At 43.7% G+C, this 17520-nt stretch overlaps 2 long non-coding RNA genes across 6 annotated transcripts in view; one reads left to right on the top strand and one right to left on the bottom strand.

Annotated features, from left to right (window-relative positions):
* Positions 1-13563, top strand: part of LOC142099918 (uncharacterized) — a 258835-nt gene extending 245272 nt beyond the window's left edge. For all 5 annotated transcript variants that reach the window (XR_012678633.1, XR_012678634.1, XR_012678631.1 and 2 more), the window contains exons 4-5: positions 12891-13081; positions 13202-13563. This is a non-coding gene — a long non-coding RNA (uncharacterized LOC142099918). The remainder of the gene's footprint in view (positions 1-12890; positions 13082-13201) is intronic.
* Positions 2666-17520, bottom strand: part of LOC142099919 (uncharacterized) — a 44634-nt gene continuing 29779 nt past the window's right edge. Inside the window, exons 2-3 of the long non-coding RNA XR_012678636.1 lie at positions 3780-3841; positions 2666-2799 (exon numbers count right to left, since the gene is read on the bottom strand). This is a non-coding gene — a long non-coding RNA (uncharacterized LOC142099919). The remainder of the gene's footprint in view (positions 2800-3779; positions 3842-17520) is intronic.

Raw genomic sequence — 17520 nt, forward strand, 5'->3', positions numbered from 1 at the left:
TCATCATTTTTTTTTCTAAATCAAACTGTATATAAACTGGCCTCTGGTACAGGAACAGTCTCTTTGCCACCAGACATCAGCTTTGATGGCTGGATTCAGGGTGCACTGCGTATGTATCGGTTATACTTTATAACATTATTATTGTGTTTTGCTGCTTATTGCTATTAAATCGCTCTTGTGCTTTGGAACCACATTGATCGCATCGGACAATCGTTATTGGTGACAATAGACACGGACATGACACAATGTATGACCCTAGGATGATGGGTGTGCTCTGGCAGCTTTGCCTCAGGTCCTACAACACCTTGATCTGCAGCTGAAATTATTAGTATCATAGATCACTCATCAGCTTTATATCATGACCCCCGTAATGCACGTGACCTGGTTACAAAACACACATGTAGCTTGTTCAGTATAAGCAGAGTCCCAGCTGTTAAGGATTTATCCCTGAAAACTGTTGTCCCTTTTCATGTCTCCTGAAAAATCCAGTTATAATGAAATTCATGAGATGATGGGGGCTGTAGTTCTCCTAGGTCCAGCGAGACGGCATCTCGTGTGACGTTCTTAGCGAAGCGTTCCAGGAAACTATTTATAAAGTGTTGTCACCTATTGTATAAGGATTGGCAGGGTGATTGCTCCTTCTAGAGATGAGCGATCCCTGATACCTCTCATCTTACATTATGAAAGGTTGAACCCCTGCCCCTTTGCCCTATGTATGAAGAACAACCCACCCTGTAAAGCCCCTACATCACTGGAGAAGTCATCTTTGTGCGGCTCTCAGTTCCTTCGCTCTTGGGTGCTGTTTAACATTTTCATGTCTTGTTTCTCTTTTATTTGCTACTTCCTAGGACTTTTCACCATTGCAGATATTAAAATAAAAATTTCCCAAACAACAGTGTTAGTTTTGGTTACTGGATTGCTGACATCTCTGCCCTCTTAGTCATTAGAAGGCACATTCCTATGTAGGATGTGGAGGTCTGTCCTTACACCTTACCAAAACTGCTATCTCTTTGGGGCATATTTAACAAGTAGTGCTTACACTTTCACACACTTACCATAACTCTAACACAAGTTGGAGTGTGCCGCATGTTTATGAATGGTGCATCACAGCAGATATCCTGCTGCTTTGCATTTTGTTTCCTTTTTGGGAGCAGTCACCAATCAATAGTATGATGACTGCTCTCTTCCGCAATCTAACAAGTTCGCAAAAAAAGTTTTTTTTGGTAACTTGTTATACTAATATACACCAGCCGAAACTGGCGTACATTGTCATAATTGGAAAATTTCAGTGCTGTCAGCTCTGCTCCGAAGACCAGAGCTGGACAGCGCATGTGTGGAGGGATCATATGATCCCTCCCTGTCACTCACCACTCTCTATCTGCAACTATAGTTGCAGAGCGAGAGCAGAGATGTTTGTGCGTATGCCCAGGTCTTCGGACTGCACATGCGCAATTGCAGTATGTAGAGGAACGAAGAAGATAAGGAGGAGATCCGGAGACATCGCGTTACGAAGAGGACGTGGTAAGTATTTTTTTTTATCACAGAAACAGCAGTTTATCGGAACTGGTGTTTCTGTGTTGCGTTCTTCATAAATTTGAGAAATAGTTTAATCGTTATCAATGTGATAAGGATTGAAAACTATTTTTCACTTTTGGAGAACATTGATAAATGTGCCCCTTAGTATTTTCACTTTAATGTATAAGTGCCGGAACGGATTGTCCGCCATGTGGCGTTTTCGCTCTGTAAATACCAGGTATCATTTGGCCACATGAATCTGTGCGATGTTACAGAACACAGATCCCCCGGGCCAGGAATTGTCACCAGATTGGAATGGTTATGATCACGCCAGGCCTCTGCATGCATATACTTATGTATATGTGTATGTTTGTTTTTGCTAGCTGATCTGTGTGATACGCTCCATTTCCTGAGCACTCGGAGAGTAACATTTCCCAGACAAGCGGACGATATTATCACACATGTGGACAGCAGGCAGCCAGGTGAGGCTGGCATCATACATCGCCCACGACCGGAAATGTATTCATCCTCTAAGCTTTATTCAGTCATATATTTCAGGGGAAGTATTTGATGTTAAATAAGTTGATGAAGAGTTTGAAGTGAAGCTCTGCTAGTATTGGCGGTTATATGGGGCGTAGAAAGAGTCATTATGTGACGCTGTATGCAGATTTATGGAGATGTCATAGAATTTCCACAAAGGCCTATAAAGGAATATTGGAGAATGTATAAATTGATCTTCTATGGCTGAATAGAACCCATTACATTAAGCAATAATCTAAGTGTTTACATGTAGAGATACAGGTTTGTATACGTGGAAGGAAATGACTTTTCATGTTGTACATCAGTCGGGTGCACCTGGGACTGCAGCTCTGTGCCGCAGTGTGGATATAAATGGCAGTTAGAGGATATAGAGCGGAGTTGCTGCCTGTCTGTGCTCAGCATTCACACAACTCCCTGGACGGCTCATTAAATCCTTTAAAACAACTATTTGATTATTTTTTCTTTTTTTTGAGAGAGTTTGTTCCCAGCAGAGCCCTTGAGGGGAAGATGATGTGAGTGTACCTGGGAAGACTGATTAGATGTGTGCAGGGGGGAGAGAGACAGCTAGCAGAGAGGAGAAATGACAACAAGACAGAAGCAGGAGGGGAAAGATGTTTACTTATAAAACAGTAGAAGTGGAGGCTTCAGTTACTGCTCATATATCAGCCTCTGTGCGTCTTCTACCCTTAACTCTTTCATGTGTTACAGGTGACAATGTGACCGTGGTCTTTAAAGATGCAGAGTCTGATAGGTAGAAAGACACATACAGCACTGATTAGATTACCGTACATGGAGTAATGGGATTGTGAGCAGTCACGGATAATATTCTTGAGTAATAAAGGAACCACACACGCACCTCTATCTCCCACCACTGGGCACACACGCACCACTATCTCCCTCCACTGGGCACACACGCACCCCTATCTCCCACCACTGGGCACACACGCACCCCTATCTCCCACCACTGGGCACACACGCACCTCTATCTCCCACCACTGGGCACACACGCACCACTATCTCCCTCCACTGGGCACACACGCACCCCTATCTCCCACCACTGGGCACACACGCACCCCTATCTCCCACCACTGGGCACACACGCACCTCTATCTCCCACCACTGGGCACACACGCACCACTATCTCCCTCCACTGGGCACACACGCACCCCTATCTCCCACCACTGGGCACACACGCACCCCTATCTCCCACCACTGGGCACACACGCACCTCTATCTCCCACCACTGGGCACACACGCACCACTATCTCCCTCCACTGGGCACACACGCACCTCTATCTCCCACCACTGGGCACACACGCACCCCTATCTCCCACCACTGGGCACACACGCACCCCTATCTCCCACCACTGGGCACACAAGCACCCCTATCTCCCACCACTGGGCACACACGCACCCCTATCTCCCTCCACTGGGCACACACGCACCACTATCTCCCTCCACTGGGCACACACACGCCCCTATCTCCCACCACTGGGCACACACACGCCCCTATCTCCCACCACTGGGCACAAACGCACCCCTATCTCCCACCACTGGGCACACACGCACCCCTATCTCTCACCACTGGGCACACACGCACCCCTATCTCCCACCACTGGGCACACACGCACCCCTATCTCCCACCACTGGGCACACACGCACCCCTATCTCCCACCACTGGGCACACACGCACCCCTATCTCCCACCACTGGGCACACACGCACCTGTCACAGTCGTCAGTATTTCTTGATCCAATTCGGGACCCTTTTGTGTAGCTGGAGCAGGACTGAAACAGATCAAACAATTCACCAATTATAAACAATGACATCAGAACTCACTGTTTATGCAACTATTATGTACAAGTTAAATATATTAATGCATAGTTGTAATGGCAGAACAGGAGGTACTGCTGCTACAGGAGGCAAGGGGGCCCAGTAATGTCGACTGGGGTTTCACTTTGCATCCGTAGTACCAGCCCATGTTCAGACCGGGGCCTGGAGGGCTGAGAGCAGAGCGGGGGCCCATGAGGCTGAGAGCAGAGTGGGGGCCCATGAGGCTGAGAGCAGAGTGGGGGCCCATGAGGCTGAGAGCAGAGCGGGGGCCCAGGAGGCTGAGAGCAGAGCGGGGGCCCAGGAGGCTGAGAGCAGAACGGGGGCCCAGGAGGCTGAGAGCAGAGCGGGGGCCCAGGAGGCTGAGAGCAGAGTGGGGGTATTTCGCACTGGATTCAGCGATGCAGCGTAGATGCCAATTGGCAAACGAGTTGTCCCAGGAACATTGTCGGCAACCAGAAAGTTGTATTATCACATGACCATGACTTACTCTAAACGTGACCTGGGGCCTGCGGTCCCCTTTTAGTAAATCCAAATATCTACGAGGCCACATTCTCAGAACCTGGCTCATTATGGAGATAACGGCCAATTGCATCTGTCAACTTTAGAATTTCTTTTTCTTGATTACTTTTTCTGTTTCTTACAGGTCCTGATTTTGTGTCTGTCATGTGTATATTAACAACAACAGTATGCCTAGATAGTCTGTTTTTAATAGAGATCAATGGCCTAGTAATAATATTAGTGTGTACGAGCTTTAAACGCAGGATAATCTCTACTTAGGCTTCATTGATTATGTTTTCACAGTTATTTGTTGATAGAAGTGTCACCGAGTACGCCGGCATTTTCTCATTAGGAAAGGGGCAAAGCCGAAATGTGAGGACTTCTGAAAGATGGCAGGTTTAAGCCTCTAATGGGGAAGCTTATATTTCAACTTCAGCTAATAGCTGGTACCACGACCCTGGATGAGAAGCATTGACAGATGGGGTCTTGTATTCAGAGCTGAGATGTTTGTATATGGTTATTTATGATGTAGCATAAAGTGTCTGATCATTGTTGTGGCAATAGAAATACAGAATTATCAGGTAAAATATTTTTGTCTATCATGGATGTAATTTGTCAGTTAAAATAGCTGTGACATTATTATGAAATCAATTGGCCGCGTTATTGTGAAAAGTAACGCGGACTGTGCACTATTACCATTATTACGGTATTTCTGCTCACAGCTCTCTGAGCTGCGAGTAGAAAGCCGGGTTAAATTTAAAGTATTAACGGTAATAGGTTTAATGCTGCGCTACTTCGGGGGGAATTGAATTCCCCCAAATTATTACTACAGTTTATCTATATAGCGCCACCACATTACACAGCGCTGTACAGAGAGTCAGTGCCCCATTGGAGCTTACAGTCAAAGGAGACGATTTATTAAAGGGTGAAAAGCCCTCTTTTTAATATTTTTTTTTCTATTAGTGGAACCGACATCTTGAACCCACAGAAATGGATTTCTTTTTCTGTATTTGGAAAGCGAGTACCCTGAAATCTGCTGGCCCTGCGCGGCCTGCTATGCAGGTAGAGTGGGATAGAGTGTTGCACTCTCGGACGAGGTGAGGACGCAGTTACAGTAAGGAAACCCTTCACTCTGACGACATTATTAGGTTAAACTTGCCGTATAAATTTTGGGGGTCTTATTGATGCGGTGTTAATAGAACTTTTCTTTACCTTTGTCCTGTGTTATCCTGACTTTACACATCACTCTCTTTCTGTAACACATAAAGCCTGTGATTTTGGGGGTGGGTAGCTGGACAGGGTGGGGGGGGGGGTGGAATGCCAATGTGTTTTTAGAAGGAAGGGATGAAGGTAGTTTGTATGTCTTTCCCATGACTTGTGTGTTTGCTAAAATCAAGACAAAGAGAAAAGTTTGAAACTTTTGGAGAGTGAAGGAGAGAGCGTGGAAAGGGAGGGGGGTGGGAGTGAACAGGTGCATTAGGACAATACTAGATGAAGATTGATGGGTGAACGCACTGAGGAAGAGCACACACACAAACATTCACTATCTCTCAGCCTGTCCATGAACCGTACAGCCTTGTAGCTTCTGTATTCCCAGGGTGCTTCTCTCTCTTTCATAACCTGATCTGTCTTCTACATACATATTTCTGGTATTGACAGTGAATGTTCCCATAGAAATCTGAACTATTTCAGGGGTCCCCCAGCCCCTCCTTTCCTCTGCTCCTGTTATTCTCTTCAGCTCCGACTTCTCCTTACTGTCTTGGCCTCTTGGAAATAAATCCCCTAAATTTGTTACAGTCCCCGATGGAGCTCAGGAGGGGTCAGGGGGTCAGAACACAGGAGCTTAAAACTAACAGTAACTTTATAGGAGGGAAAGTGAGAGGCAGAATGTTCAAGATGTGAGTAAGAGAGACTAATATATATAGAGAGAGGTACCAGACGACAGGAGACAGACCGAGAGACAGCCTGAGACAACCAGGAAGGAGACATACGCTCTCACCAGCAGGGCAATGTACTGTACAGTACTATGTAAGATGTATGTGTGTATATATAACAGCTACATAATACAAGTAAAGCGACAATTACAGGGGCAAGGGCAAGAGTGAGACAATATAAATCTATATTTACTTCATAGCCACTTGGTGTGTGCAGAGGAGGGAACTGGGAACCCACATTACACAGTCCTGATACGTCTGGTGGTCCTCGTCTGTTTGGTGGAGGGAAGCGGTCACATCGGCCAATTCTTCTTTGGTCTGGTTTGTAAAATTCTGCCTTTAAGGAAATTATTCAAGTTGTGGCAAACCTAAAGGATGAACTGGAAATTAGGTGTCCTGCTAAAAGGAGGGTCCCCCACATTAAGCCAACCGCAGCCGCCCAATGAAGACCCCTCAGTATTTTCTAGGTGGCTGCCTTTTCCCTGAAAGAGCCGGGTAATCCGCTTGTGCCTACAGGTAGGTTGGAGTTACACTGGCTCACATGTATACTGATATAAGCAGCTAATGAGCTTCCATATCTGAACTTAGCGGTGTTGATAGTGGGGTTCAGAGGGATTTGTGGGAGTGTTTAAAATGATTTCTCAGTTATAGAATATGAGAAACGGCAGATAATAGGGGGATTGTTATTTATATATAAGGAGACTAAATGAAAATAGAGACTGGCACAAAGAGAACACAGGAAACCCTCTGATACAAATTAAGTTGACGGGTAATTGATGACGATTGCTGAGATGCAGCTGAACACTCTAAACTGAGAAAACAGGATGAGAGTGTCGGAGAGACTGGGAAGAGAGGACAGCCAGGCAGAGGAATTTACAAGGCCACATGCTGACAGAGATCATGGTCATTTTCTGTATGTTACAAAGGGTCATCTCAGAGCTAAGAAAGCAGCAATAATTAAAGGGACAGTGGTAGCATTTCAATACAGGAATCCATTTGCTTGGAAGCATCTCTTCTTTAACAAGAGCACTGGGCTACGTCTTCAGTCACATAAACAGGACACATGGCTCATATACATTCCTGTGTTATAGATAATGGTAATGACTGGCATGCGGCACGGCGCAGTAATGTGCGATTGTGTTGGCTCTGTAGTGTTTCTGCGCACATACCTTGCCTGACGCTTAATCTATTTCAGGGATAAAGAGTTGTACGTCAGTTTCTGTGCACTGTGAACGCTGGAGGGAAGGGGCGTGCAAAAGCAGGCCAAGTACATTAAGGAGGAGTTCACGTAAATATGACTTGTGCATAAACACACATATATAAATGTTAGGAGGTGTATGCTTTGTACCTAGTAGAGGATACACTGATGATGATAACTTGGCGTCAACATATGTTGTCAACGCGGAGCTGAACGCATCTCAAGATGTTTAAGGCTCTGCATATGAACGGAAATCCGTTATTTCTGTGTGCGCTTTCTTTTAAGAGTCATTTATGCCCATTTTAAAGCCAAATCTGCATGAGCCCCTTTGTGTGCTAATCATAAGTGTCTCCTGCTCTCTTCTAAGCTCTGCTAAGCTGTATCCCTTCCCATTCACCCCATGAAACCACCTGGAATTTCAGATTCATAATAAACAACTTCTGCAGGTATCTAAGGTGAAGTGTTAAATTCAAGTGTCAGATATGTATGTATTCAACTGTTACATTAATGTGCAACAGTGACTTGAATCAAGTGTCAAAATAACTGAAATTCCAACTTTACAACCCTTCAGCCCCCAGACAACATGAGCAAATCTACAGAGCTGCAGCCCCGCGCACTAGAAGGGGACACCATTATTTAATATTTTACTTAATATTGTGTTCCCAAAACGCATAGCGGAGGAACACTTTTGGATCCTGGTTAAGCTCCCTAAATATTATTACACAATCAGCAATCACCAAGGTGGATACTGGGCGGTAACTCTCTGGACGGAGGTGCAGCTGGACAGTGATTACCGTGTCTACATTTGGGCAGATTACTATTTCTCCCTGTCAATGTGACAAACACACTCTTAAATATCATAGACGCACATCTGCCATTTTCATCTTTCATTATTACAGACTTATTTTTTTCTATACACGCACAATGCTGTTAATTCCCATTTACAGCTCAAACTGCCCAATGGAAAGCATGAAGATAATGCTGTTTTATGATGTCTTTTCGCTATTATTGTGTTTCCGTTTTTATGTGAAGTGTGAAGAGCATTAATCTCAAGACTGCGCATCTGGGGGGGGGGGGCAGATCTTCTGATGGAAGGACCTGGCTAAATGTGGGCTCTGCTCTATCATATTGCCACCACACAGATACTTAAAAGTGACTAAGTAGGTTTGTAGGGGGGCATATACGGGGGTTCCCTGTAGAGTGGAGGAGGGATGTCACAGCCTTTTCTTCACACAAATTATTGAATTTTATATAGCCCACCATGGTTTGCCAGCCAATAAGCAGACAATATATTATGCAGAGACTTGTAGGGTAGAGGTCTGATGTAGGAATTGTGCTCTTCAATCTCTAGCCACACACACAGGTCATTAGAGGTAACATTCTGACTGGATTTACCAACATGTCTGATAATGATTCTAATGATTTCAAGTAATAATGGCATCAAACGAAGACTATATGGAAACCAATTAATTCATAGTATGAAGAATCATCTGGATAAACAGAGGAAAGTTCTCTTAACGCCGGCATTACTGTCCTCCAGGAAGATCAATGTTCTGGGTGTCAAAGCCTTCAGATTCTCTGTAATTTCCTGCTGAAATGTGGACTTATGTTTCAGGAATACTCTACCCCGTAACAGCCATGTTAGAGGCGTAGGTGGACATTGAAACTTGCTGTACAACTTTGTCATCCACAGGTATCACTCCAAGATTCCTTTCTCTTCTGATGGTCTTCTTCTGACAAATATCAGTTGTCTCATAGTTCCAAGTCTGCCTTTCCCATCTGATCAATGATTGTGCAACTTATCACACAAGGACGGACATGTCTTATTTATGACATGACTTATTTTCAGTCGCCTGCCTTTACAACATCCCACCTTCCCCTCTCTCTTTATAGCCTGTCTTTTTATCTCTATCTGACACTAATGCTCTTGTTAATGCTGAAGTTATTGAGACATAGGGGCACATTTATCAATATTCACATAAAGTGAAAAGTAGTTTTCAATCCTTATCGCAATGATAAGGATTGAACTATTTCTCACATTTATGTACAGCCCTGCACAGAAACAGCAGTTCCGAAAAACTGCTGTTTCTGCGATGTAAAAAATCATACTTACCCCCCTCTTCGGAAGCGCTGTCTCCGGGTCTTCTCCTCGTTCTTTTCATTCTTCAATTGCGCATGTCCAGTTCCAAGAACTGGACATGCGCACACAGATCCCCTCTCTGTATCGTTGCAGAGAGAGCGCGCTGAGTGACAGGGAGGGATCACATTGATCCCTCCACACATGCGCTGTCCAGCTCTGCTCTTCGGAGCAGAGCTGACAGCATTAGATTTCTTCCATTCCGATGATGTACGCCAGCAGCTGGCGTACATTAACATGACAAGTTCCCGAAAAAATTTTTTTTTCGGGACTTGTTAGATTGCGGCCAGGAGCAGTCACCATTCTGTTGAATGGTAACTGCTCCCAAAAACGAAGAGGAATGCAAAGCAGCAGATATCCATGATATCTGCTGCGATGCACCCTTAATAAATTTGCGGAGGACAGGAGGCACCTTAATGATCCGTTAAAAGCACTATCGTGCTTTCTTAAATATGCCCCATAAACCGGCTGCAACTTTTCACTCTTGATAAACTAACTGCAGCTTTTTAACTCAAAAATCAACTTTTTCCAGTTTGAAAAGTCATTCTGAAGAAATCCTGCAGCTCATACCACTATAAAGTCCCTTTATTTTACTTTATTACTCTATATATCACTATATCACACTCACAGCTTACACTTCCATGCAAGTCTATGACATTTTATTTTAAAAACAAGGCAGATGTTATCCATAAACCCATATAAAAACGACTTAGACATCTCTCATAGTGCTAGATTTACTAAAGGGCGGTTTGGAGAAACCACCAGTTTTCAGCGATTTTTCCAGCGGTTTGGATTCACTAAAGCCCGAACCACCATTTAAATGGCCAGAATTGTCATTTTATAAAACTACCACTTTACAAAGCGCCACGTTGTTTTAGCAACAATGAACATACAAACCGGCGGATTTACTAAGCTGGGGTTTGCAAAACCGCCGCAAAAGAGGTGGTTTTGAGTGGTGAGATTGCTCAAACTGCGTGCTGCAATTCAGAACATAACCGTTGACATTTAAATGATTGGAGCAATCATTATTTATTGATTAAAGGGCAAACTTAATTTAATTATTTTTTTAAAGGAGACACTATTCTAGCATTATATTATGGGGAAATGTGAATATATAATAATATTAACTGATTGTTAATGGTGGATATAATTATTTATGTTGCACAATTTGGCATTACATAGTGTCCGAGTAATATAATTATTAAATAATTAATAATGGGAAAAAAAAATCCCCATTTTGCCCTTTAATCAATAAATAATGATTGCCCCCATAGTTCAAATGTCAGTGGTGCTTCCTTATGTTCTGAATGGCAAAATAGCTCAAACAGAATATATCAAGCCATTCAGAAGCAGGTATTAAAAAACCTTTTGGATGGCGATTTTAACCAAACTGCCGGCGGTTCAGCGGTTTTCAATCCGCCACATATCGCCAACCATTTTAAATCGCAGCCTCAAACTGCCATATAGTAAAGGCTGAGGTTTGGACCACTAACTAGCAGGCGATGTGTGCCGGTTTAAAACCGCCACCAAACTTGCATCTTAGTAAATCTGGCCGCTAGGGTCACAGAGAGAAGCTTATCATCAACAGCCCATACGCTCACTTATGTTTTTAATGTTTCACTAATATTCTTCACCATTCCACATTTAAATATCCTGTTCTTAGGACACCAAGATTCTTTTATAACCCACAAAGGGTACATGGTTGGTCAGCTTGATCAAGTCCGTTGCTTCTTTCTCAGACATTTTGTTAAACTCTACACTTTCCACTTTACACAAATATCAACTTTAAATTTCAGTGTACAAATAAGCTATTTGTGTGCTACATGAAAAAACAGTCAGTATTTAACTTATGTGCAAAACAGAATACTAATTTGCACCCCTTGCATTGTAACATGGTTTTGTCCAGGAGACTGAAATAAGAAGTTTCTTAAGTTAAGATCCTTAATGAATTAGGCGCCTACTCCTTAACCACTCTGTGACATATCTGTCCCTTCTGTTTACATCTAAGCTGTCCGTTTAGCTGCTCTCTCTATCACTTCCATTATTCAGGGTTGTGAGGAGTAACAGAAGAGGCTGATGCTTTGGTAAGTCTAGCACTTAGTACAATCACTTTTATTTCTTCTTCAGAGAACCAAAAAGAGAACTGTATTTTTAGTATGAAGTAAGCAGCTGTTCATCAACAGGACCCTCATAAGCAAAGGAGAATCGTCATTAGCAAGGAGGACCATCAACAGGAAGAACCACCATGAACAGCAAGTAAGACCCTCATCAGCAAGGAGGACCATGAACAGCATAGAGGAATCTGATTAGCAAGGAGGAATATCACCAACAGCAAGTTGGGTCGTCACCAGCAAGAAGGATGCCGGGCTTGTCCATGGCTTGGTTGATTCATGTAGGGCAAACAGAACACATAAGAATAAATGTTAAGTCTCACAGCGTTCCTATATAGAGACCATGGCATTGTGCCATACATGGCTGTGGTGTGGCATTTTGCTTGAGTGCCAAAACATAATTTGTGCCCTGCCCTTTTCTAATCCTATGTACAGTCAACCCACAGCTGCCCCCTTTTATCCTCAACCACTCTCATCGCCTATTCTCATATTAACGAATCTGTATCACTGGAATTCTCTTCTTGTATTGAGTCAAGAACCCTCACTTAAAATTATTGAAATGTTTGTCCATCCTTCTGAGACCCCCTGATCTGCTATTCTGGGCATGAGGGACAGGGGGAAGGAGATATGGGGGTGACACATGAAGAATGGAGCCCTGTTTGGGCCCTCGCTTCTGCCTTTGAGAGCAGATGGACTAGTTTCCACCCCCCCGGCCTCTGGACCTCATAGCCTTGTCCCCCCTGCCACTGGTCATACACACATACATACCATGTATCCCATACATACTGTGCAACATACATACACATCCATATACACATACATACCATGTATCACATACACAGTGCATGCAGAGTGCACAAATAGAATCCATGAATGCTTTGAATTCATTTACCACCAACGTTGTATATCCAGAAAAGGACATTTTACACTAATTTCATGAGCTTTTTAACCACTATTAGAAACCAACGTTGGTGGTAAATGATTAGGTTGTATCAGAGCTCCATAGTCTATGGAATTTGGTTTTGACATATAAGTACGCAGCTCTGATACAACCTAATTTAATGTTGATTCTGATACATTCTGCACTAATTGTGCTCTTCTTTTGATTTGTTCCTTTGTCTATAGGTCACCCTTTACTGGCTGGTGATCTACAAGTAGTAGCAGCAGTTGTTGGGCAGAATACTAGCACTTTCTTATGGACCTTACACATACATATATATAAGGGAGCACCCTGGTTCTTAGATGAAGACTACAGCAAGCCGAGGTGGTCAGTGATGGCTCATTAGCCGAGTACAGGAGACAAATAGTACCATGTGGTAAGTATGTTGGCTTAGACTATAGGAGCACAGATATTTCTTGCTAGCACACAGCACTGATATAATACTGGTAATACATGGCTTTCTGACATCTCCTCTGTTGTCTGCATTTGTTTTCAGATCTCCTTCCATTGTTCTTGGTATCATTCCAACTATTGTCTCTTACTGAAAGTGCTTTATCTCCATTCCTATTCCAATGTAATGCTGGGATCATCTTACAAGGTGAGACTCTTGTTTACATCACACAACATTGGGACCCCCTGCTGCTCTCAGATTCCCTGAAGCTACAAAATGTGAGGTGTGAAGATATGTTCTCCAGGGATCAGGGGACAGTCCCCGATCTGTGATGTCTATGTTTATACAATGTAATAGATATATAGCACAGGCCCCTGGGATGCGACATGTAACATAGTATTAAATCGCATTTACCATATAGAATATAATTAAATAACACAAATAAAAATTAAAGGAAATATAATGAAATACAGACATCTTTAAAAGTCAAATAGAAATCTTCATTCCTGCTGCTGTCTAAATGGAAATATTCATTAAGAAATAAACGGCTGCTAACTAATATTATATAGCCGCCACACCAATGAGAAATGAGCTAGAGGGGTCAATACAGAATCAGCCAATCAGAAGCTGCTGGATAGTACTGCATCTCCTTGTAAGCAGCACCCGCAAGTGATACACCCCCCGACAGGTATATATGCAGCTGCCTCCAGTATGACCTCAATGGGAATTACGTGTACTGGCATTTACTGTACTCAGCCTACAATTGCAAGAGGGAGACGTAAGTGTAAGATGCAATAACATCTGCATATATCGTATGCGTGCACATATCATATATATGCATGTCTGTCTATATGTACAAGATATATGCATGTCTAGGCCATGTATGACCATAATATATGTATCTACAGGTAACAGATATTAACCTCTTGGATTGACAGTTGATAATCTTGTTGATATTCTGATAGTACTGGCAATCTGGATGTTAACACTGTTGGTAACCTGGCAGTGCTGGTAATGCTAATTTCATTGATAACCCAGAAGTGCTGATAAACTTGCTTATAATATGACAGTACTGGTAATCTGTCCTATAGCCCAGCAGTACTGGTAATCTGTCTGATAGCCCGGCAGTACTGGTAATCTGTCTGATAGCCCGGCAGTACTGGTAATCTGTCCTATAGCCCGGCAGTACTGGTAATCTGTTTGATAGCCCGGCAGTACTGGTAATCTGTCTGATAACCCGGCAGTACTGGTAATCTGTTTGATAGCCCGGCAGTACTGGTAATCTGTCTGATAGCCCGGCAGTACTGGTAATCTGTCCTATAGCCCGGCAGTACTGGTAATCTGTCTGATAGCCCGGCAGTACTGGTAATCTGTCTGATAACCCGGCAGTACTGGTAATCTGTGTGATAACCCGGCAGTACTGGTAATCTGTATGATAACCCGGCAGTACTGGTAATCTGTATGATAACCCGGCAGTACTGGTAATCTGTCTGATAACCCAGCAGTACTGGTAATCTGTATGATAACCCGGCAGTACTGGTAATCTGTCCTATAGCCAGTCAGTACTGGTAATCTGCCTGATAGCCCGGCAGTACTGGTAATCTGTCTGATAGCCCGGCAGTACTGGTAATCTGTCCTATAGCCCGGCAGTACTGGTAATCTGTCTGATAGCCCGGCAGTACTGGTAATCTGTCTGATAACCCGGCAGTACTGGTAATCTGTATAATAACCCGGCAGTACTGGTAATCTGTATGATAACCCAGCAGTACTGGTAATCTGTATGATAACCCGGCAGTACTGGTAATCTGTATGATAACCCGGCAGTACTGGTAATCTGTATGATAAACCGGCAGTACTGGTAATCTGTATGATAACCCGGCAGTACTGGTAATCTGTATGATAACCCGGCAGTACTGGTAATCTGTATGATAACCCGGCAGTACTGGTAATCTGTATGATAACCCGGCAGTACTGGTAATCTGTATGATAACCCGGCAGTACTGGTAATCTGTATGATAGCCCGGCAGTACTGGTAATCTGTATGATAACCCCGCAGTACTGGTAATCTGTATGATAACCCCGCAGTACTGGTGATCTGTATGATAGCCCGGCAGTACTGGTGATCTGTATGATAGCCCGGCAGTACTGGTAATCTGTCTGATAGCCCGGCAGTACTGGTAATCTGTCCTATAACCCGGCAGTACTGGTGATCTGTATGATAGCCCGGCAGTACTGGTAATCTGTATGATAACCCGGCAGTACTGGTAATCTGTATGATAACCCTGCAGTACTGGTAATCTGTCCTATAACCCGGCAGTACTGGTGATCTGTATGATAGCCCGGCAGTACTGGTAATCTGTATGATAACCCGGCAGTACTGGTAATCTGTATGATAACCCGGCAGTACTGGTAATCTGTATGATAACCCGGCAGTACTGGTAATCTGTATGATAACCCGGCAGTACTGGTAATCTGGATGAAAATGCCCTACAGACACATTACCATCCTTACCACAGATTCAAGGGGTAAAATAATTTTGTGGTCACGCAGAATGCTGATGGACAGTGTGAGGACTGTGGACCATACCAGTCTGGAGCATATGCAAAGTGCAAAATAATCTGGTTGATGTGTAACAATGGTATTTCAGTAATGTCAGACAGGAGGTGACCAGGGACGTTTAGAGATGTTGCCAATCTTTGCATTTGGCTGTTTTCTTTCCTTCTAGTTCAAAGGATATAAACAGGTATTCTGGCTCACACCTGTGTCTTGTAGAGTCCGTACTCTGTAATTGACAACACATGACTGGCTCTACTAACATATATATATGTAACATACATATGTCCTAGATTATTACTGTCCTTTATTTCTATAGCAGCGTTTTGCAGAACATATTTTATCATAAGTCTCTTCCGTAGAAGAGCTTACAATCTAAATTCTCCACTTCACCTCAAAAAGACACACACCCTAGGTTACATTTGTGTCAGCAGCCAATTAACCTACCTGCATGTTTTAGACTCTGGGAGGAAACTGGAGCACCCGGAGGAAACCCACACAAACACGGGAAGAACATATAAACTCCACACAGATAAGTCCCAGCACTGTGAGGCAGCAATGCTAACCACTGTGCTGTACATAGTGGTGGCTATATGGAAACTACTGTGTGCTCCTCACTTCTCTACTGCTATTGGGGCCATCATCACATATAACTATCTTATCTGTTTCCATTCACATCATGAGACACAGACGGTTTCATTAAGGTGTGATGATAGGTCATCTAGCTGCCGGCTGTTCTGGCAGACAGATGGAGAACACTCTCATCTCTAACAAACACACCATCTACCCTTAATAAAGATGTGGAGCTTATACCTCTAATTTCTGCAACAACTGTGATGCTCCTGAATAATAACTGGGGGGGGGGGGAACCTGATAGAAAACTACTATTTACAATCAAACAACAGGACAAACATATGTTAAAAGATTGCATCACAAAGGTGGCCACCGGAATTCTTCTGTAGTGTAAATGCAAAGGACATTGGCATTGCAAATATCTCTTTTAATGGCTGTCTGTTTGACTTGATACATTAAAGTCTGAATTTCCAGATGTTCAGGCTGAGCTGCTAAATGTATAGAATATGTTCATTGAGAGGCCCTTTGTGGTGAGCTGTGTGTGGATGCCAGCTCTTCACAGAATAAATGTTTCCCCAAAGAAACGAGTAGGTGTTCAATGGAGGGGAGACCAGCTGGACAGCAGCCCACAGCTGGCCGACATGTACTGGGAATGTGCATCACAGTATGAGAGCCAGAGAGAGGAATGCAGCACCAGGCACTCATTGGGGGCAGAAGCCTTACTGGGCACAGGACCTCAGGGGAAGGGGCACTAAGAGGACCATGCAAGAGAAGGAGGAACGCTGTATTAAAGGTGCTGAGGAGGATTACAAGGAAAGACAATGTTACACTGAGCAAGTGGGATCTAATATTACAGAGCAACAGGAAAGAAGAGCTGTATTTCAATGTAATAGAGACACAGAGAGAAAGTATTTCAGAGCAATGGGGAGGCTGGGAGAGTGAGAATGATTCACTATTACAGAGCCACAGGGAGGCAGAGAGAGAGGCACATAGACAGAGTAATACTAAGCCACAGGGAGGCCAAAAGACCGAATATTAATTACAGCAGAACATAAGAGAAAACTGGAACACAGACAGAATAGAGAGAGGGGAGAGGATTCTATGGGAGGATGGGGAAGGAGAACAGTTGTTCCCGCCACTGTGCCACACAAATGCCAGCTGTGCCCCACATACACACGTGGATATGTGGAGATAAAGGCGTGTGTATGAGGAGCTTGTTATCTGTATATGGGGGGTGCTGGGGGACGTAGTATTTACTCAGATGCTGCAGTTGTTTTGTTTGTCTTTCTCTTGCAATG

This window comes from Mixophyes fleayi, chromosome 8 (genome assembly GCF_038048845.1).
Source record: "Mixophyes fleayi isolate aMixFle1 chromosome 8, aMixFle1.hap1, whole genome shotgun sequence".
NCBI classification, from domain to species: Eukaryota; Metazoa; Chordata; class Amphibia; order Anura; family Limnodynastidae; genus Mixophyes; species Mixophyes fleayi.